The 23,206-nt window shown below is 46.8% G+C and overlaps 1 protein-coding gene and 1 long non-coding RNA gene across 4 annotated transcripts in view; one reads left to right on the top strand and one right to left on the bottom strand.

Annotated features, from left to right (window-relative positions):
* MAPK4 (mitogen-activated protein kinase 4) overlaps positions 1-23,206 on the top strand; it is a 152,832-nt gene that overhangs the window by 88,590 nt on the left and 41,036 nt on the right. The window lies entirely within an intron of this gene.
* The window catches only part of LOC137531084 (uncharacterized), a 47,205-nt gene that overhangs the window by 1,994 nt on the left and 22,005 nt on the right, over positions 1-23,206 (bottom strand). The gene's annotated exons all lie outside the window — the stretch shown is intronic.

The raw sequence follows: 23,206 nt of genomic DNA, 5'->3' as shown, positions 1-23,206 counted from the left end.
TAAAGCTTAACTTTTATTCAAACTCTAAAAGTAGTCTGGCTGATAACACATAAATTACACTTGCAAGTATTGCTGGGCCTACTCTGTCAGTATGTAGTGAGATAGCTAAACTATCCCAGGCCCTATAGCAATACAGGTACCATATAAAATCACACAACCACCACCAAACAACCCGACATGTTTCACTTCTACATGAAGCTTTTTCGAGGGAAAAGTGCAAAATTTCATTATAAAACAAGTATAAAGTATAGCCTATAGGCTTATAATATCATGATATTATAAGCCTATAGGCTATACTTCATACTTGTTTTATAATGTCATTTTGCACCTTTTCACCAATTTGCACTTTTCCCTTGAAAAAGCTTCATGTAGAAGTGAAACATGTCGGGTGGTTGGTGGTGGTTGTGTGATTTTATATGGTACCTGTATTGCTATAGGGCCTGGGATAGTTTAGCTATCTATCTACATACTGACAGAGTAGGCCCAGCAATACTTGCAAGTGTAATTTATCTGTTATCAGCCAGACTACTTCTTTTAGAGTTCGAATAAAAGTTACGTTTTACCTTTTTTGATTCAGTATAGAGGGATACTTTGTTGTGTATACTTTAGTTCAGGGATTGTTGTTGTTAATGAGGTCAGGACGCTCAGAAGTGTATTTTCTTATTTATCCTCGTTCTCCTAAAAATGACTTTAAGATATTCCACAGTTTTATTTTATATTTAAATCTACCGTACTTTTAAGTTTTTACTGTTTTATTGTTTTTGCTCAATGACACATCCATTGAAGTATGCCAGAGCTAAAATCTATGAACTATTGTCCCTTTTATCTCTTTCCTGCTCTCAGAAACCATTTTCTGCTAGGTATGTTTTTAGTAGTTGTAATTTCTTATCAGTGAGGGTCCCACTGTAGTCTGACCCAGTCCTGACTCAGACAGGAAATGTCACTTACATGCCTGATTAACTCTTTCAGGCAGAAAAAGAAAAAAAGGAACACAGCATAGTTTTTTTTTTTTGCTAGGCACTGTACATACACAAGTCTATATCATCATGTCACCTCGAGTATCCGTTTAAGCCGTTCTTTTGTTGATTTACTTCTATGCTATGGGTCGTTGTCCTGTTGCAACGCCCATCTTCTGCTGAGCTTCAGTTGGTGGACAGATAGCCTTAACTTCTTCTGCAAAATTTCTTGATAAACTTTGGAATTCATTTTTCCTTCGATGATAGCAATCCGCCCAGGCCCTGACACAGCAAAACAGCCCCAAACCATGATGCCCCCACCACCATACGTCACAGTTGGGATGAGGTTTTGATGTTGGTGTGCTCTGCCTCTTTTTCTCCACACAATGGCCTCAATTCACTAAGATCATGCTAGAGATAATAAGGCAAGAGGAAACTTACCTCCACACGTGAGAGAGTTATCTTACCTCTTCATTCCTTAAGTTACCTCTCCTGTAGTTAATTTACCTCCTCTGTAGTTAATTTACCTCCTCTGTAGTTAATTTACCTCCTCTGTAGTTATTTTCACATGCAGCTAATTAACAGCCTGTCTTTAACTCTGGAGTTATTTTAAGGATTGGAGAGTTAATTTAAAGACAGAAGAGTTAACTTTAGGCTTGCCTGAGGTAAAATGTTTCCTGAATACTACATGCCTTATCACCATGGTAACAACTCTAGAAGAGTTATTAAAGACAGGAGATAAGTTTAGTGAATTGAGGCCATAGTGTTGTGTGTTTCTTCCAAACAACTCAACTTTGGTTTCATCTGTCCACAGAATATTTTGCCAGAACTGCAGTGGAACATCCAGGTGCTCTTTTGCAAACTTTAAAATTTCAGCAATTATTTTTTTGGACAGCAGTGGCTTCCTCTGTGGTATCTTGCCATGAACTAAATTCTTGTTTAGTGTTTTATATATCGTAGATTTGCTAACATGGATGTTAGCATATTCCAGAGGCTTTTGTAAGTCTTTAGCTGACACTCTAGTATTCTTCTTCACCTCATTGAGCATTTTGCGCTGTGCTCTTGCAGACATCTTTACAGGACGGCCACTCCTAGGGAGAGTTGCAACAGTGCTGAGCTTTCTCCATTTATAGACAATTAGTCTTCCCGTGGACTGATGAACTGCAAGGCTTTTGGGGGTACTTGTATAACCCTATCCAGCTTCATGCAAATCAACAATTCTTAATCCTAGGTTTTTTGAGAGCTCTTTTGTGCGAGGCATCATTCACATCAGGCAATGCTTCTTGGGGAAAGCAAACCAAAAACTGGTGTGTCTTTTTTTTATAGGGCAGGGCAGCTGTAACCAACACCTCCAATCTCATCTCATTGATTGGACTCCAGCTGGCTGACACCTCACTCCAATTAGCTCTTGGGGATGTCATTATTCTAGGGTTCAACATACTTTTTCCACCTGCACTGTGAATGTTTACATGGTGTGTTCAGTGAAAACATGGAAACATTTAATTATTTGTGTGGTATTAGTTTTAAGCAGACTGCGATTGCATATTGTTGTGACTTAGATGAAGATCAGATCTCATTTTATGACCAATTTGTGCAGAAATTCATATAATTCCAAAGGGTTTACATCCTTTTTTTTTTTTTTTTTTTTGCTACTATAGATAGATAGATACTGTGGATAGAGTACTATAAATAGATGGATGGATACGTAGTCAGGCCTATCTCCCTAATCCTTGGCCATATTGCATGGAAAATGTGATGTAACGGCAGCTTCTATATATAACGTATACATGTTTAGCGGCTCTGGCTGTCGTGGGAACTGATGCATTAGACGGTCCAGTAATCCTTCCTGGCTGCCCTTCTCTGTGCAGCACAGGAGAGATTCTGGAATAAAGATTGAGAGGAGTCGCTGGCAGGTCATCAGCTCCGGATCTCACATCATCCACATGCTGCTGTGCCTGGCAGACTCACCAGGGACTCTCATACTGTAACCTCCTCACAGCTCTGCAGTGCTCCCCCCTCATCAGCTGCTAATGGGATCCCCCCACTTCTGTATATACCTGATTCACAGCTGACTCTCTCCTCACAGCTCCGCAGTGCTTCCCCCTCATCAGCTGCTAATGGTGGAATCCCCCCACTCCTGTATATCTCTGCTTCACAGCTGACTCTCTCCTCACAGCTCCGCAGTGCTTCCCCCTCATCAGCTGCTAATGGTGGAATCCCCCCACTCCTGTATATCTCTGCTTCACAGCTGACTCTCTCCTCACAGCTCTGCAGTGCTCCCCCCTCATCTGCTGCTAATGGGATCCCCCCACTTCTGTATATCCTGCTCCACAGCTACCCCTCTCCTCACAGCTCTGCAGTGCTCCCCCCTCATCAGCTGCTAATGGGATCCCCCCACTCCTGTATATCTCTGCTTCACAGCTGACTCTCTCCTCACAGCTCTGCAGTGCTCCCCCCTCATCAGCTGCTAATGGGATCCCCCCACTCCTGTATATCTCTGCTTCACAGCTGCCTCTCTCCTCACAGCTCTGCAGTGCTCCCCCCTCATCAGCTGCTAATGGTGGAATCCCCCCACTGCTGTATATCCCTGCTTTACAGCTGACTCTCTCCTCTGCAGTACTTCTTCGTCATCACCTAATAATGTCGCCCCCCCCCCCCCCCTTATATCCCCCCTTATATCCCTGCTTCACAGCTGACTCCTCCCTCACAGCTCTGCAGTGCTTCCCCCTCATCATCTGCTAGGGATCCCCCCTCTCCTATATATCCTGCTTCACAGCTGCCTCTCTCCTCACAGCTCTGCAGTGCTCCACCCTCATCAGCTGCTAATGGGATAGCCTTCTCCCCCCCCCCCACTCCTGTATATCCCTGCTTCACAGCTGACTCCTCCCTCACAGCTCTGCAGTGCTTCCCCCTCATCAGCTGCTAATGGGATCCTCCCGCTCCTGTATATCCCTGCTTCACATCTGACTCCTCCCTCACAGCTCTGCAGTGCTTCCCCCTCATCAGCTGCTAATAGGATCCCCCCACTCCTGTATATCCCTGCTTTACAGCTGACTCCCTCCTCACATCTCTACAGTGCTCCCCCCCTCATCAGCTGCTAATGGGATCCCCCCACTCCTGTATATCCCTGCTTCACAGCTGACTCTCTCCTCACAGCTCTACAGTGCTCCCCCCCCCCCCCTCATCAGCTGCTAATGGGATCCCCCCACTCCTGTATATCCCTGCTTCACAGCTGACTCTCTCCTCACAGCTCTGCAGTGCTCCCCCCTCATCAGCTGCTAATGGGATCCCCCCACTCCTGTATATCCCTGCTTCACAGCTGACTCTCTCCTCACAGCTCTACAGTGCTCCCCCCCCCCCCCCCCCCTCATCAGCTGCTAATGGGATCCCCCCACTCCTGTATATCCCTGCTTCACAGCTGAATCCCTCCTCACATCTCTGGAGTGCTCCCCCCTCATCAGCTGCTAATGGGATCCCCCCACTCCTGTATATCCCTGCTTCACAGCTGACTCTCTCCTCACAGCTCTGCAGTGCTTCCCCCCCTCATCAGCTGCTAATGGGATCCCCCCACTCCTGTATATCCCTGCTTCACAGCTGACTCCCTCCTCACAGCTCTGCAGTGCTCCCCCCTCATCAGCTGCTAATGGGATCCCCCCACTCCTGTATATCCCTGCTTCACAGCTGACTCTCTCCTCACAGCTCTGCAGTGCTCCCCCCTCATCAGCTGCTAATGGGATCCCCCCACTCCTGTATATCCCTGCTTCACAGCGGACTCTCTCCTCACAGCTCTGCAGTGCTCCCCCCTCATCAGCTGCTAATGGTGGAATCCCCCCACTCCTGTATATCCCTGCTTCACAGCTGACTCTCGCCTCACAGCTCTGCAGTGCTCCCCCTCATCAGCTGCTAATGGGATCCCCCCCCACTCCTGTATATCCTGCTTCACAGCTGACTCTCTCCTCACAGCTCTGCAGTGCTCCCCCTCATCAGCTGCTAATGGGATCCCCCCACTCCTGTATATCCCTGCTTCACAGCTGACTCCCTCCTCACAGCTCTGCAGTGCTTCCCCCTCATCAGCTGCTAATGGTGGAATCCCCCCACTCCTGTATATCCCTGCTTCACTGCGGACTCTCTCCTCACAGCTCTGCAGTGCTCCCCCCTCATAAGCTGCTAATGGGATCCCCCCACTCTTGTATATCCCTGCTTCACAGCTGACTCCCCCCTCACAGCTCTGCAGTGCTCCCCCCTCATAAGCTGCTAATGGTGGAATCCCCCCACTCCTGTATATCCCTTCTTCACAGCGGACTCTCTCCTCACAGCTCTGCAGTGCTCCCCCCTCATAAGCTGCTAATGGGATCCCCCCACTCTTGTATATCCCTGCTTCACAGCTGACTCCCCTCTCACAGCACACACCACTCACTCACAACTGACCAATCAACTGATCATCATCAGAAATGAAGCCTCCCGCCGACTCAAGCGGAATCAATAAATGATCACTAAACAACCAGATGTGGCAGTAAATCTTGATTAGTGGTGCACTTGTCAAATGATCAATCATTGCAGTGTGAAAAGAGCATGAATCTACAATTGTACAGCAAGAAGACAGGCAGCAGAAATATCCAGGCATATAAAAAAAGACATATTGCAAAAAGGGTGTGTGCATCAAACACCAAGTGAACCCTTATATACTTGGCTTTGCAGATAAGGCCTACCGTAATTAGCTTATTCATGAGACACTGCTCAAGCAAATCTGCATTCGCTTTCGCATGCCAGGATATGCAGGGTTTTGCCAACTAACTCACCGCAAAATTTTTGCCCTGCGGGGGATTAGTTCCCGCAGCATTCAGCACTTATCCAGGATCGCCACGTGGAGGCCCTCCCAGGATCCCAGGAAAAGGGGGGCCAACAGGGCACTCCAAGCACTCTCACTGCTCAGAGACTCTGTAGCCGCCCCCCTGGGGGGTTAAGAAGTGTGGGGCGGCCCCTCCAAGCGCTGCCACCGCCAGGGAGGCCCGCACCCACCTCCAAAAGGAAAGGACCTACCTTATTTCGTATTGCGTCCAAGTGCATTATTATGCCAGGCCAAATGTGCGCAACTCGGGAGTGAAGCATGGGGGGGAGTAAAGCATAGGTCACCCCAAGCCTAGTAATGCTCAAGGGTCATCCACCACCTGCTTCCAGAAGAAAGGGATCCAGGGGGGGGCACGTGGCGATCCTGGATAAGTGCTAAATGCTGCGCGAACTAATTCCCCCGCAGGGGGTAAAAAATTTTGCGGTGAGTTAGTTGGCAAAACCCTGCATATCCTGGCATGCAAAAGCGAATGCAAATTTGCTTGAGCAGTGTCTCATGAATAAGCTAATTAGGCCTTATCTGCATAGCCAGGTATATAAGGGTTCACTTGGTGTTTGATGCACACACACTTTTTGCAATATATAAAAAAAGACATTTACTTGCCTGGGGCTTCCTCCAACCCCTTGCAGTCAACGTGTCCCCCACTCTCAGCTGCCAGCTCGGGGTCCCCGCCGGTGCAGAGGCTGATCTCGCGAGGCCGTCTTCTACTGCGCCTGCACGAGCGCAGCTGTCAACCACTCACACGCAGTGTGGAGTGTACTGCGCTGGCTGTGGAGCTGCTGCGAGGAACATGTCGGCTGCAAGGGGCTGGAGGAAGCCCCGGGTAAGTAAATCTTTTTTTGGGGGGACTGCCTGGACATTCCCTTTAACCCTTTAGGGACCACTGATAGTAAATCCTTTGCCGCACTTGTGGCTAAGCCTGCCGTTTCTGCTCCCGACATGATCGTGCGCACCCGAGAAGGGAGATTAAGCTGTCATATGACAGCTGACATCTCCCCTCAGTGATCAGGAGCCACCGCGATTGGCTCCTGATCACGTGATCACTATGATCGCTGGCGGATCATAGTGATCACTGCAAGAGCTGCGGCGATCTGACGGGAAGAAGAGGATCCACTCCTCTTCCTACCGTTCCCCCGGCGATCGTCGCTCCGCTCCGCACTGACAGGCATCCCCACTTGATGACTTCATCAAGCCGTGACCCGGAACTGAGAGCCAGTGCGTGCGGGGATGCAGGCCAGAGCGGAGGGGGCTAGAGCTGCTCATAGCAGGACCCAGGAAGGTTAGTAAAGGCTGCTGGCTACACTGGGGACACCTGGCTACATGGGGGGGGGGGACACAAGTCTTGCTATCTACACTATGGCGCTGGCTGCCTGACCCCCCCCCCTCCCCCTAATGTGCCACCCGCATGTAAAATGGCCTGGTCCTTATACCTACGGGGGGGTAGGCAGCCTGTGCCCAAAAGGTTAAAGTGTACCTGATACTAAACAAATCACTCCATTTGTACTTATCTGAAGCTGTTGCTGTCCTCTTGTCCGCTGGCTGGCCCAGTTTCTTCTTTCAGTCGCGCTATACTGCGCATGCCTTGCCCGCACGCAAGCTCCCATGCACAGTACAGCACGACTAGGGCAAATGAAGAGACAGGGCCAGTGCTGTGTCCGATTGTGCTGCCTGGTCATTTACGCTGCCCCACATGTGCAGCACGATCCTGTTATGCGAGATTTCCTATTCTTTTATGCTGCGGGGGATATCTCCGCAGCCATGCCTCTTACACTCCCCAGTAGGTTTGTTTGATCTATCTCCGGAACCCATGAGTTGTTGGGGCTGCAGTTTGGCACAGAGGTAGATTTGGGGAGTCCCCTTCATACCTTCATGGTATGGCGTGGCTGCAGAGATATTTGATGCACTGTAATTTGATTAAATTTGCCACTGAGCATGCGTATTACCCAGACTGGGTGGCAGCTCTAAGGCAGCACAATCAGACACTGTACCGGCCAGCGGACGATCAGAACGGCCGGGAGGATGACTAGGGAACCCATGTTCCACGGAGGGCTGGAGGAAGCCTCAGGTAAGTAGAATTGCAGCACTGTGCGTTTCTGCACAGAGGAAAAAGGTCTGCACAGGCAGCTTCATTCTACTGGGCAATGAGCAGACGTACTCGCACATGCCCGGTCCAGACACTCTCATACACATATTTGACATGTTGTTGTTTATCTCTAGACTGTACATGTCAAACTCTGGCCTGCGACCCAAATGTGTCCTGCAGTGCCATCAAATTTGGCTCAAACGTGGTTTCACCACTGCTTTATATTTGCCCACATGCACCTCAGTGCTAACCCTATATGGCTAAACTATGAAGCCATGTGAGTAAGGGAGAGGGCCCAATAGACACCAGGGAACTGTATAGGGGAGGGAGGGGGTCCATTAGATGCCAGGAAACCGTATAGTGGGAGGGAGGGAGTCCACTAGACACCAGCTTACTGTATAGGGAAGGGAGGGGTCCACTAGACACCAGGGAACCATGTAGGGGAGGGGGCATTAGAAACCAGGGAACTGTAAAGGGGAGAGAGGGGGTCACTAGACACCGGGGAACTGTATAGGGGAGGGAGGGGTCCACTAGACACCAGGGAACCATATAGAGGAGGGGGCATTAGACACCAGGGAACTGTGAATGGGAGGGGCCACTTGAGACCGGGGAACTATATAAGGGAGGGAGGACCTCCTAAACACCAGGAAACTGTAATGGGGAGGAAGAGGGAACATTATAGACACTAGGGAAGGGTCACCACGGAACTGTATTGGGGGGGTGGGGCATTAGACGCCAGAGAACATAATAAGGTAGGAAGGTGGCCACTTGACATCATGGTTGGCCCACGACTTAGTCCCAGTTTCCAGTTTTTTTTTTTGTCCCACTGTTTATTTGAGTTTGATATTCCTGGTTTAGACCCAGTGCTGGAGCAGTGGCTGTCAGAGGATCCGGGTAGGCCATCTACTACTAAGGTAAGTATCTGTAGTTTACCTGTACTTTGCTTCAGGTACACATTTAAGTAAACCTTGCAATAGGCATGTGTGCTCTCTGGCAGCATCCACTGCTGCATCCCAGCTACAAGCCTGCTGCTGTGTCTGCCCTCTGCTTCAGTCCCTGAGAATGTAACAGATACATTCAAAATCCGCACATCCATGGAATGTTGTCCAGCAGCCAGAGGATACATTCCATCTCAGAGCTGCAGACTGAGGCTCTGCTTCATTCACAGGGCTGCAGGTATTACCCGCAACATAACACCGGAGTATGGAAACAGATCCTCCTGTCCTGGTGCAGAAACACACACCGCAATGGAAAGTCTGAGAGTTCTGAGCAGAAGGGATGAGCAAACCTGCTGTGACGTTATTGCAGAAAGCTCATTAAATTTCCAATCATTTTGCGGATGTTTGCGGAAATCTTTTCGCGAATGACATTGAAGTCAGTGGTGCCGACTTTAGCAGCTAATGGCAAAGCACCCAATCACTATATATGCCAGGTATGATGAGAACAGTGGAAACAAGGGAGTTGAAGTGCTTTTCTACTTGGAACCGCGTTCGCAAGTGCAATCATGCTGCGTTTGTAATCACTGCAATTGCATCATGCATTTATCGGGAAGGAATCTCGTTTGCACTGAAGAGAGTGCAGGTCGGCGATTTGCAGTTTGGAAAAAAAAAACGAATTGTACTGATTGAAAAGAAGCACCGCAATTTACCTGTAAATCATGGTATTGTTGCGATTGGTCATTATACAGTTCCCTGGTGTCTAATGCTTCCCTCCCGTATACAGTACCCTGGCGTCTAAAAGTAGTTTATTGTTCTCAATTAACCAGAAATACTTACCTTTAATGTTCCCACGCCAATATCCTCAGAAATATTCCTCGCAATATATCCTCTTGTTATGTTGATTGAAGATCTTTAACTACTTCCTGCATCTTGTGCAGTATATCTACACCCTGCAGGACTTCATCTATAGTCCCAGGGTCGTAGATATTTGTCTATCGCTGCATCACCGCTATACACGCTCCCGCATGCTTTCTCATCGCCACCCGCTAGTACGGAGATCAGTGAATGGGAACACGGGTATGTATGAATTTTCCCTTACCCCCGTCTCGGGTACACTTTAAAGCGGACCTGAACTCAGAACTTCCTCTCTGCTCTAAAAGATAAGCAACGGCATAATAACCTTGAGGCTGGCTTCACACTGTATATTGCGGTAGCGGTGTGGTGCGTCGCACCTGCCACACTGCATCAGTTTCCCACTGTATATTGGTGTTAGCGATATGGTGCGGTGTGCCCACTGCATCGCAGCCAAAAACAGGCCTTCAAGGAACAGTGTTAGTACACGGTGTTCCCTGTCTGGCCACCAGCCAAGCAGGAAGTGACATGTGCTTCCGGTCACTCCCTGCTCTGGGAATGCAGAGATGTATTGTAATAACACTTTCGTGCATGCACACCGCGACATCGCAATGCCAACGTCATTAAAGGGTCACTACAGCGAAAAACTGTAAATTGTAAAATATGCGCAAACGTATACAAATAAGAAGTACATTTTTTCCAGAGTAAAATGAGCCATACATTTTCTCCTATGTTGCTGTCACTTACAGTAGGTAGTAGAAATCTGACAGAAGCGACAGGTTTTGGACTAGTCCATCTCTTCATGGGGGGATTCTCAGGGATTTCTTTCTTTTTAAAAGCACTTAGTGAATGGCAGTTGCTCTGTCCAACTGACAAAAAAACTGTGTAGGGAGCAGGGAAGCTGGCCAGCATCATTGTTTAAATCCTTTTTAGGGAATAACTTTATAAAGAATAAAAGCCTTGCTGAGAATCCCCTATGAAGAGTCCAAAACCTGTCACTTCTGTCAGATTTCTACTACTTACTGTAAGTGACAGCAACATAGGAGAAAAGTCATTTATGGCTCATTTTACTCTGGAAAAAATGTACTTCTTATTTGTATGTGTTTGCACATACTTTGAATTTTACAGTTTTTCACTGTAGTGCCCTTAAAGGACCGTTCATTGCCATAGACTAACGAGTTCTGGCCCGATGCAGGTCGCCATATGGTAACGTAGTTCTGCTCTAGCGTTGGGCACTTCCGGAGCAACGTACCGCAATGTGGGAAGTATGAACTCTCCCATAGGGTTTTATTAGGTAGCAGTGTGGCAATTTGCGCCAGTGTGAAAGGGCGGTTAATGAAAAATATTTCTTTGTTACAGCTGATACAACTCCTGCAGTAAATCTGCAGTGTGTCTACTTCCTGCTTTCATGGAAACATGCATTCTGTATTTACAAATTAGCAGCTTTGCCGAGGCAGCCAGCTGACACAGCCGGGAGATCAAATTCCAATGGTGCTTAGTCACAGATGAGGGGGAATTAGACAGGCTAAACCAGGCATGGGCAAACTTGGCCCTCCAGCTATTAGGGCCCTTTTCCACCAGCGCGTTTGCGCTGGCTGAATCGCAAAAACGCAAACCGCTAGCGATTTTACAATCACTACAGTTTGCTTTTTAACATGGGAATCACGGTAGGTAATTTCCACTACCGCGATTCGTTTTTGCGGGGAACGCGAACGCGCGGCGGAGCGATAATTGCCGCGATTTTGCTATGCAGTGCATAGCATAGCAAAATCGCGGCCGCGAACGTCAGGGAATCGCCGGTAATTGCGATTCAGCAATCGCTAGCGTTCAGCGCGAACGCTAGCGACTGCTAGTGGAAAAGGGCCCTTAAGGAACTACAAATCCCACAATGCATTTGCATTTAAGTCATGACTGTGGCTGTCGGACTCTTGCAATGCATTGTGGGACTTGTAGTTCCTCAACAGCTGGAGGGCCAAGTTTGCCTATGCCTGCGCTAAACTCTCTAAATACACACAGGGTGCATTTCTCTGTTGTCCTTCTGTCCTGTGCAAGAGTTCAGGTCCACTTTAAAGGATACCCGTGGTGACGTGACATAAGTAAACGTGTATGTACAGTGCCTAGCAAATGGCTATGCTGTGTCCCTTTTTTTCCTTTCTCTGCCTGAAAGAGTTAAATATCAGGTATGTAAGTGGCTGACTCAGTCCTGACTCAGACAGGAAGTGACTACAGTGTGACACTCACTGATAAGAAATTCCAACTATAAAACACTTTCCTAGCAGAAAATGGCTTCTGAGACCAGGAAAGAGATAGAAAGGTCAATAGTTCATAGAGTTTAGCTCTGGCATACTTCAATGAATGTGTCATTGAGCGAAAACCATAAAACAGTTAAAACTTAAAAAGTAGATTTAAACATAAAATTAAAACTGTGGCATATCTTAAAAAATCATTTTTAGGAGAAGGAAGATAGATACAATTGTTTATTTCATTAGTTTATTTTCGCCCTGGGTGTCCTTTAAGCCGCATGGGGCCCTTGGACTATCGCCCAGTTTGCCCCTACAGACCCGCCAGTCCTGATGCTTGGGTGAGCCGAGCGTTCTGTTTATAAGTTCATCTATTGAGACGGTTATTGGATTGGGCTTTGCGTGGCTGACAGCCGCCTGAAATTCTTATCAGCCCTCAGAAGCTCTTCTTTCTCAGCCCCTTTAAAGTCAATATTGGTGAGAGATACACTTGTAATGGCAAACAATGAATTCTACCAGCAATAAACTGTCCTTTTCCGGATCACTTCACCCGGCTGCTCTGCGGACGTAAATCGATTCCCCGTAAGATGAGGGATAATGTGTCGCTCACGGAGAGGTGTCTCCTGCGTGCTCTGATATGGTGAGACATGATGGCCGCAGGTCTCCGCTGCTCCCAACTGAGCATCGGTCCGGCTGTTGTACAAAGCCGCTACAGAGAAACGCAAAGCTGGTGTTTCTGGCACACGGCGCCGAGCGCTGAAATTAGGCACTGCCAGAGCTGTAATTCGGGATGCATTCCAGATCGCCGGACTGGACGGGGGATAGTTTTTGAACGGCGCCGGAGATTACAGCGGCAGCAGGGTGAGTGGTCATCCCGCCCAAGCTTCAACCATCTCACCGGCGGCGTACACATACGTGCGCGAGAAACTTCCCTCGAAGCTCCTGGTGAGAGAATGACCGGTAGGCGGGAAGAAACTCCTCACAAGAGATGCAATAGGAGGGAACAAAGGAGACCTAGGGGCTGAGGCACAAAACTTTTCTGTTTTAAAGTGAACCTCCACACTAAAAATCTACTCAGCAGCACTGAAAAGGCTTGGTGTTTCTTTAACAGCAGTTTTCACAGCATCAGAACTTTGTTTTTCTTACTAAATCCTCATTTTTAGCTTAACAGAAGATAAGCTTCGCCCAATCGAAGAAAACTGCCCGGGCATTTTCCCCTGATGCTGTGCCTTTGCACATGATGGGATTTCTGATGTTGTTTTTCACATAGCCTAGCAACTCGGAGGGGTGATCAGGACACAGGACAGTTGAAGCTGTGTCTCATGCTCCCTGTCACCTCCTTTCAACCAAAAAGATGGCTGCCATCATGAAATCACAAACATTTGCCTGTTCTTTTAAAACAGGGTGGGTAAGAGATTATATTACCTATCTATTTTAATAAACATAACTAATGAAACTCAAAGAGAATCTGTACTCTAAAATTCTTACAATAAAAAGCATACCATTCTATTTATTATGTTCTCCTGGGCCACTCTGTGCTGTTTCTGCCACTCTCTGCTGCAATCCTGGCTTGTAATTGCCATTTTTGGGCAGTGTTTACAAACAAAAGACATGTCTTCTAACTAGAGTGTGATAGGCTTGAGAGTAGCTCAGTCTCTGACTCATACAGAGCTTGGAGAGGGTGTGTATAGCTTCTGCCAATGACAAGCAGTGCAGCACATTCCACACATTCCAGCCTCAGCCGACAGAGCCAACAGAAGAGAGAAGATTAGATCATATAACAGAGATAATACAGCCACTGTGCAACTAGAAAAGGCTGCAGTAACACCGGCCACATTAGAACAGGTATAGGAAATTATAGGATAGAAGAAATCAGGCTGAACATTTTGTTACAGAGTCTCTTTAATGATAATATGTTTAGGATGAAGTTCCTCTTTAACCATCTCACCTTAGTTATTAACTCACAAGTTACCTCTCCTTAAAGCAGCAGGGACAGCCATACTATCCCAGGAACAAAAAAACACATATATAAGTAGATAACTACTTGTTCTACTTGCATAACATGTATTGTACTGCCCACGTTTTGATTCCAGTGAATTTTATATAGTACATAAAGAGAATTCTGTTCCCAGCATTTACATCTTGCTTCCCTATGACTGAAGCCAATACTGGTGTCATTTCCTCCCTTACCTTTTTTATCTCCTAGAAACTGCCCTGTCATAGCTAGCTTGCTTTGTAAACACACGTGAACACAGCATAGTTCAGATTTCAGCAGCTCAATGAACTGGCCTCAGCCAATCAGTGAGGAGCAGGAATGTGGGAGGGGTGATGACACGCTTTCTCTCTCGGCAATGGCAGAAATAAAGTCAGGCGGACTGAAATAAGATTTATTACACAAGAAACATTTCTGAGTAGATTGCAGCGCTTGCAATGCAGGGGCAGGTTGCAGGCTGCATATTAAACACAGAGCAGTGGGCACATGGAATTTGATTTTGCGGCTGACGATCTCTCTTTAAAGTGGACCTGAACTCAGAACTTCCTCTCTGCTCTAAAAGATACGCAACAGCATAATAACCTTTAAACTAAAAACATTTCTTTGTTACAGCTGACACAAATCCTAAAATAAATCTGCACTGTTTCTACTTTTTGAATCATAGAAGCAGACATATTGTTTAGTGCTTTCAAATGGGCTTATCTGCTTATCTGCCATAGTCAGTCATGTGACACAGGGGAGGGATCAAATTACAACTAGTGATTAGACACAAATGAGGGGGAGTTACACCGGCTAAACTCTTTAAATACATACAGGGTGCATTTCTGTTATGATTTCCTTGTGTCCTGTGCAAGAGTTCAGGTCCACTTTGAGGGCTTGTTGGTAATGCAGGCGTTTTCGGCTTTTGTTCGCCCGCCTGCGGTTTTTCAAAACGCCCCCCCGACCGTGTGGCCAATCAATGTGTATGAGAAGATTCATATCAGCGCGGGTCGTGCGCGGTGTGGCTAGGAAAGCGGTGCGTTTTCCATTTTTGGGGCGATTGTGCATTAAGGCAATTGCACTCACATTGTTAACAATAAATACATTGTATTTATTCTTTTCCGGGTCAAAGAGTTCACTTCCCGACTTGCGTCAGGGAGTGAATGACAAAACCGCTCGGAAAAAACGCTCAGAAAACCGCTAAGCACAAAAATGAATCGCCCACCCAAGTGCCGGGAATCTGGGGGGGGGGGCAGAAACACGGTGAACCGACTAATAACCCTGACTAACTATACTAACATTTACAACAACTATGCAAGAACACAGATCACACTATGTATACAATAGTAACACACAGGAACACTGATCACACAATGTATACAATAACCACATGCAGGAACACAGATCACACAATGTATACAATAGTAGCACACAGGAACACAGATCACACAATGTATACAATAGTAACACACAGGAACACTGATCACACAATGTATACAATAGTAACACACAGGAACACAGATCACACAATGTATACAATATTAACACACAGGAATACTGATCACACAATGTATACAATATTAACACACAGGAACACTGATCACACAATGTATACAATAGTAACACACAGGAACACAGATCACACAATGTATACAATATTAACACACAGGAATACTGATCACACAATGTATACAATATTAACACACAGGAACACAGATCACACAATGTATACAATAACCACACGCAGGAACATGGATCACACAATGTATACAATAACCACACGCAGGAACATGGATCACACAATGTATACAATAACCACACGCAGGAACATGGATCACACAATGTATACAATAACCACACGCAGGAACATGGATCACACAATGTATACAATAACCACATGCAGGAACACAGATCACACAATGTATACAATAGTAACACACAGGAACACTGATCACACAATGTATACAATAGTAACACACAGGAACACTGATCACACAATGTATACAATAACCACATGCAGGAACATGGATCACACGAGATAATCACACTGGCAATTATGCAGCAGCAATGACCATGCAATATATACACAGAAATGTATCCACGAAATCAGCACACAGAAGAAACATCAGACAGGCCAAGATCAATAATCAGAATATCAAGAGTAATGCAGGCAGTGAGTAAGAGAGTAGTCAGAGAAAGCAGGAAATCGATAGCAGGAGATCGATGCAAAGTACAGGCAAGGCACTAGGTACAAGGTACGAGGGTAGGTGACCAGCACACAAGGCCTGCTAGGACAAAATGGTCTAGCTATGCTCTTTTGCTAGAAGCAGCCTTAAAGTATACCTGAGACATGACTTGGGTACCACACTTACCTGGTGCATGCGCAGAAGGCAATGACTGATGCGGCTGAGCCTGTTACTGGGGCTGATCGCGGCTGAACGGCAGACCGCAGGACGACGGCAAGGGACTCCGACGCACTTATGGAGCTGGAGCCTGGAGGAAGACCCAGGTAAGTATCGATTCTGCCTTTTATCTGAGCAAGGTCAACATCTGCAAGGAGTTTGTCTGTTCTCCCTGTATCTGCACGGGTTTCCGCCGGGCACTCCGGTTTCTTCCCACATTCCAAAAACATACAGATAAGTTAATCTGCTTCCCCCTAAATTGGCCCTAGACTACAATACATACACTACACAATACATACATAGACATATGACTATGGTAGGATTAGATTGTGAGCCCCTCTGAGGGACAGTTAAAGGGTACCCCATACCTCTCCGGCCTGTCCGTTCTCTTGTAATAGCTCCCAGTAATTTGTCCAGTCACAGCCAATCATGCACTTCTGTGCATGCGCGACCCCGCCGCGATCCCGTGCCCGGGAGTGCTCTGCACAGCACAGGTGTAGAACGCTCCCAGCTGCGGGAGTGTGACAGGGTGCATGCGCTGCCGGGCCACGCATGCACAGACTAGCACGGCCGGCCGGATTATTGGGAGCTATTACAAGAGAACAGAGCGGCCAGAGAGGACGGTGAGGGACACTCCGCATTTCATGGGACTGGAGGAAGCCCCGGGTAAGTATAAATACACCACTTGCTGCTGGTTTACTTTACCAGAGGTGACTTGATGATGAGAGAGACATGTGTATGTACAGTGCCGAGCACACTAATAACTATGCTGTGTTCCTATTTTTTCTTTCTCTGCCTGAAAGAGTTAAACATCAGGTATGTAAGTGGCAGTTCCTGTATGAGTCAGGACTGGGTCAGACTACATTGTGACCCTCACCGATAAGTAATTCCAACTATAAAACACTTTCCTAGCAGAAAATGGCTTCTGAGAGCAGGAAAGAGATAAAAACGTCAATAGTTCATAGATTTTAGCTCTGGCATACTTCAATGAATGTGTCATTGAGCAAAAACAATAAAACAGTAAAAACGTAAAAAGTAGATTTAATTATACAATAAAACTGTGGAATATCTTAAAAAGTCATTTTAGGAGAAGGAGGATGGATACAATCGTCTATTTCATTAGTTTTTTTTTTCAACTCGGCTGTCCTTTAAATCACGAGACAATATACTCTGTACAGCGCTGCGGAAGGTGTGGGCGCTATATAAATACTAAATGATAATGATGGATATTTATGGAGACAATGCGAGGGCTTCCTGTAGGAACAGCAGGTTATGTGCAGCCTGGAATCCTCTGTGTATAAATATAATCCTCCTGCTTCTCTAGAGCAGGCCGTGCTCACAATATACCTTCCTGAATATTTCATGAGCTCATAACGCAGCAATCAGCTCCGGGCCCGGCGATAAGACACAGCTCTGTAATAAAACGCGGCTTATCTCGCTATGATTAACCGGCTTTACAGCGCCAGAGACGCTTTGTGGGGTCATTCACCTCTTCCTCCGGGTATTCCTGTAATCTCGTTTCAAGTGGAAACTTTTTATCCCCCCCAGTTTAAAAACTGCCATAAACTTCGGTTTTTATGAAGCCGGGTTTTCTGGTTTTAGCGAGTTGCAGCGACGTTAATGTAACAGAAGCACAGCGACACCCGTAGACACGGAGTTTGCTTGTTTTTTTTATTCTTACATAAGTGGAAAAACACAGGACTTCACTCGTTAGGTCAGTGCTGAAATCCAGCGGCGGCTCACACTGGATAATTCCGCTGCCCGTATTTCATGATCACTTCACAGGACGGTTTTCCAGCCATCCGTGTAAAAGCATGCTTGGTTAGTTCTCAGCTCCAGAGCCATGATCTGCTTTATGGAGAGGGGTGGGCAGGGCCACTTTCAGGGCATATAAGTAGAACTCCGGTACTCCTATAGGGGGCGAGGTCAGTACCTTACACCAGGGGATAGGAGATTAGAGAAGGGACCCAAAAAGAATTTTAAAGTGAACCTCAGGTTAAAAGTCAAATACTTACCTAAGAATAGTGAAGCATTTGGGTCCTGTAAAGGCTTCCCACAACCAATCTTTTGTCCACCATGGTTGCATGCAGACTCCCCAAAAGCAGGCCCGAAGAGGACTAAGGCCCGAGGTGGGCTCATATAAATAATAAAAAAAACTGGTCTATGGGATCCGGGGGACTTGAGGATTTAGGCTACCTGATCTGCACGGCCCCCCCGGATCACGTAGCCGCCATCCACTCCGCTCTCCACCGCTCCTGAGGCCTCTTGCACACTGCAAGCAAATCAGATTCAGATTCAGATTTTTAATCTGTTTTTACATCCGATTCCGATTCAGATTTTTAATCTTAACTGCATGCTGCGTTTTTTGATCCGTTTTTCTGTTGAATGTATTCAAGGAAAATCGGAAACGGAATCGGAATCGGAAAACGGATTTGCAGTGTGCAGGGAGCCTGAGGCCTGCTAGGGCCCTCTTTCACTTACGTAACCTCTGGGTTATGACGCTGGGAGGCGGGGAAGCGGCAGGGGGCGTGGCTAGGGAGAGCTGCACAATGTCAGCTCTGGAAAGCCTGCAGGAACGCCCCTAGTGGGTGTTTTAAACAGGGGAATCCTTCTCCTCCCATTACCCCCCGAGATAAATATTGTCGCTAATTTCGGGGGTGGGGGGGGGGCAGAGAGCTGCGTCTAGGGGACACAGAGGCATGTCATGAGGCAGAGAACTGAGTCCCATATGCCCCTCTGCTTTAAAGAGGAACTATAAATGCAATGAGAAGTAAAGATATGGGAAATGCTGGCACTGCAGTCAGTGGACTCCTGTGATAGTGGGAAGAGGAGGGGGAGGAAGGTGGCTCAAACCGCACCGTCGGGTATGGATGGGTGACTCCCCAGCGTGCTCAGGCAGCAGTGTATCTGCATCAACAAAGAAGGGGGAAAGCGCCGGCACTGCTGTCATTCACAATTTATTGATTCCATGATAAGCAACGTATCAAAACTTGCATACAAAAAACGACAGAGTAAAGTCACATACCCTGTGGTGGATTGTGGTGGCGTGGTGGTGGGTGCAGAGGGAAGGAGAGCCTGACGGCCGTTTCGCGCTATGCGCTTCTACGGAGGCTGCAAGGGAGATAATGGGACAAACAGACCTAAATACACTTACTAGGACAACGTGCGACGTACTGCCGCTCCAAGTCCCGCCTCTCTATCATCATGAGTCGCTCCGTATTGGCTGCCTGAATCACAGAGGCAGCCTGGGGCGAGTGTACCTGACGTCACTCGCCCCAGGCTGCCTCTGTGATTCAGGCAGCCAATACGGAGCGACTCATGATGATAGAGAGGCGGGACTTGGAGCGGCAGTACGTCGCACGTTGTCCTAGTAAGTGTATTTAGGTCTGTTTGTCCCATTATCTCCCTTGCAGCCTCCGTAGAAGCGCATAGCGCGAAACGGCCGTCAGGCTCTCCTTCCCTCTGCACCCACCACCACGCCACCACAATCCACCACAAGGTATGTGACTTTACTATGTCGTTTTTTGTATGCAAGTTTTGATACGTTGCTTATCATGGAATCAATAAATTGTGAATGACAGCAGTGCCGGCGCTTTCCCCCTTCTTTGTTGATTTAAAGAGGAACTCCAGTAAAAATAATGTAACAAAAAAAAGTGCTTCATTTTTACAATAATTATGTATAAATGATTTAGTCAGTGTTTGCCCATTGTAAAATATTTTAAATCCCTGATTTACATTCTGACATTTATTACATGGTGACATTTTTACTTCTGGCAAGTTATGTAGCTGCTGCTTGCTGTTTTGGCAGTTGGAGACAGCTGTAAACCGCTATTTCCCACAATGTAACAGGGTTCAGAGACAGGAAACTGCCAGGAGTACCTCGGTACTCAGAGCTTCTTGTGGGGGAGGGGTTTCACCACAATATCAGTCATACAGCGCCCCCTGATGGTCTGTTTGTGAAAAGGAATAGATTTCTCATGTAAAAGGGGGTATCAGCTACTGATTGGGATAAAGTTCAATTCTTGGTCTGAGTTTCTCTTTAAGCAATTTTGAGCATGTCATGGTTGTTGGTGCCAGAGGGATCGGTCTGAGTATTTCACAATCTGTGCTCAGTTACTGGGATTTTCGCGCGCAACCATTTCTAGGGTTTACAAAGAATGGTGTGAAAAGGGAAAAACATCCAGTATGCAGCAGTCCTGTCGGCGAAAATGCCTTTTTGATGCTAGAGGTCAGAGGAGAATGGGCCGACTGATTCAAGCAGTGCGCCCGGCGCTGCTGCTGTGACGAGGCAGGAGAGAGCGGTTCCCCTGGTAACCGCTCTCTCCTGCCTCGTCACAGCAGCAGCGCCGGGCGCGCTGCTGTGATACACATTATACGCATGATGGAGACTGGAGAGCAGAGCGAGAGGGGCACCCGGATTAGAGGAAGCGGCCGCCGGCTGAACAGGTAATAGCAGCGGCGGCCGCGGAGGGAGCGGGCGGGGGATCACTACACTGGCTATACTGGGCACTATACTAGCTATAATGGGCACTATACTGGGAACTTTACTGGCTATACTGGGCACTATACTAGCTATACTGGGCACTATACTAGCTATACTGGGCACTATACTGGCAATACTGGGCGCTATACTGGGCACCATACTGGCTATACTGGGCACTATATTGGCAATACTGGGCACTATACTGGGCACCATACTGGCTTTACTGGCTATACTGGGAACTATACTGGGCACTTTACTGGCTATACTGGGCACTATACTGGCTACACTGGGCACTTTACTAGCTCTACTGGGGCACTACCTACCAATACTGGGCACTTTACTGGCTATACTGGGCACTTTACTAGCTATACTGTGCACTTTACTAGCTCTACTGGTGCACTTCCTACCAATACTGGGGCACTATACTAGCTATACTGGGGCACTACCTACCCAGACTGGGCACTATACTAGCTATCAATTAAATAAGGTGCAAGAGTGCTTAGTATATTGGTTAATGTCCCTAAAAGAATACAGGGCGGGGCCAGCCTGAATTGCATAAATGATTCAAATACTTGACACAAAAGGTTATAAGGCCACCAAGATTATACCAATATGACAATTTATTAAAGATTCTATCAAAATACAAAGCACAAACCCCTAAGATATCACCCTCCACATAATACCCTCTTCCCCATGATTAAAAACAGGAATCATTGCGGAGTATAAGTTATGCATGACTAGTACAACTTTTGCAGGTAAGTTGATTGGACTCTGGTCAGAGAATTACACAACCAACACATCCGCCCGCGCATACATACAACATCCACACTGCCACAGAAAAATTAATACTAGCGGGGGCCCCCCTTACAGTTTTGTCTCTCCCCTTCACTTAATGAAGATTGGGATTGGAATGTCCATGTATGGCCAACAAGTTCCAGATAATAGCCTTCCAGATAGCTTGCAGCGTTATTGCTTTAAGAAGACCGTACATGGATAGGTCTCACCCGTCTAGTAGTTCCCTCTAAAGCACCGGCAATTCTCCTCGTTCACTTTGAAGTTTCCATAACAGGAGTCGTCCGTGCATATACCAGGTTGATATCCCCTCATACTGAATCAGTGCGCATTCCAAGCCCAACTTCGTATTGGCGCATACTGAGTCCTGTGTATCATCCAGATAACTTGCCGTGGCCACGCCACAGCGTTGGTGAGGGTCACACGCTGAACATGCCGAATAATGGCGGCAGCAGGGAGTGGACACGCAATAGTCGTCACCAGTCAGCTGACTAAACTCCGCCCACCGACGCGTTTCACGCCCACTTTGGGCGTTTCATCAGGGTGCTATACTAGCTATACTGGGGCACTACCTACCCATACTGGGCACTATACTAGCTATACTGGGCACTTTACTAGCTATACTGAGGCACTACCTACCCATACTGGGCACTATACTAGCTATACTGGGACACACTGGGGGGATCATGCGGTCTGCACCAATCCAGCATTTCCTACCCCTGGCTTATATGGGGGTCAATCATTTTTCCCTGTTTTTTAAGGTAAAGGTTGGGGTCGGCTTATATGCGAGTATATACGGTATATAGCTTTATTTAGAACATTGCATAATTCTGTCACAGTTGCAGTTTTAAAGCTATCTTTTAAGCTATAAAACAAAGCAGCAATAATGACCCTTTGAACTTGAACATGCAGTCAAACCTTATCTCATGCTGCCTCTCACTGTTTCTTGACTATTTCGTTTCAAAATATTTTTTTTATTAAAGATGAATCAGATTACACAGAAATACATGCCAAATGACTTGTGACATAGGTGCAGCAACGTTAACATCATATTTAGGGCTGATCGGAACAGCTGAATTCCGATTTCGTCGAAATTTCGTGTACCGCATGCGAAAACCGAATTTCGTGTTCCGAATTTTCGTGTTCCGAGTGCCAACTTCTGCGGTTAATTGTAAAGCCCCTGTACATGCTATCATCACCAAATTTGTCATGTATATTAAGCAGATGAGTAGGAACATGGTAAAAACAAAATTTTGTGAAAAGACCGTATAGTTTTTGAGCAAATCGATTTCAAAGTTTCATAGGAAAAATGATTTTTAAACTGTGTAAAATGACACTGCTGCAGTACAGGTTACTGCATTCCGAGTTCTGTATACATATGGGGCTCGATTCACAAAGCAGTGCTAACCCAGTTAGAGACTTTAGGCGTGATAACCATTGCACCACGCTGGTGAAAAGCCAGTTTAGGTGTGATAAGTTTAGATAAGTGTAGATAGCGTGCAAAGTCCCCCACGCAAAGCAGCGCCATTAAACTCTATGCGAAGTGCACCAGACTTTGCTAGCGCAAAACTTTTGATCAGCTGTGCACTGCGGTGCTAACGCAGTTGGTGCTTAAACTTATCATGCCTAAACTTATCAC

The sequence above is a fragment of the Hyperolius riggenbachi genome, chromosome 1, assembly GCF_040937935.1.
Source record: "Hyperolius riggenbachi isolate aHypRig1 chromosome 1, aHypRig1.pri, whole genome shotgun sequence".
Lineage (NCBI taxonomy): Eukaryota > Metazoa > Chordata > Amphibia > Anura > Hyperoliidae > Hyperolius > Hyperolius riggenbachi.
The sequence above is the reverse complement of the archived record's forward strand: the minus strand, read 5'-3'. Positions and strand labels throughout refer to the sequence as shown.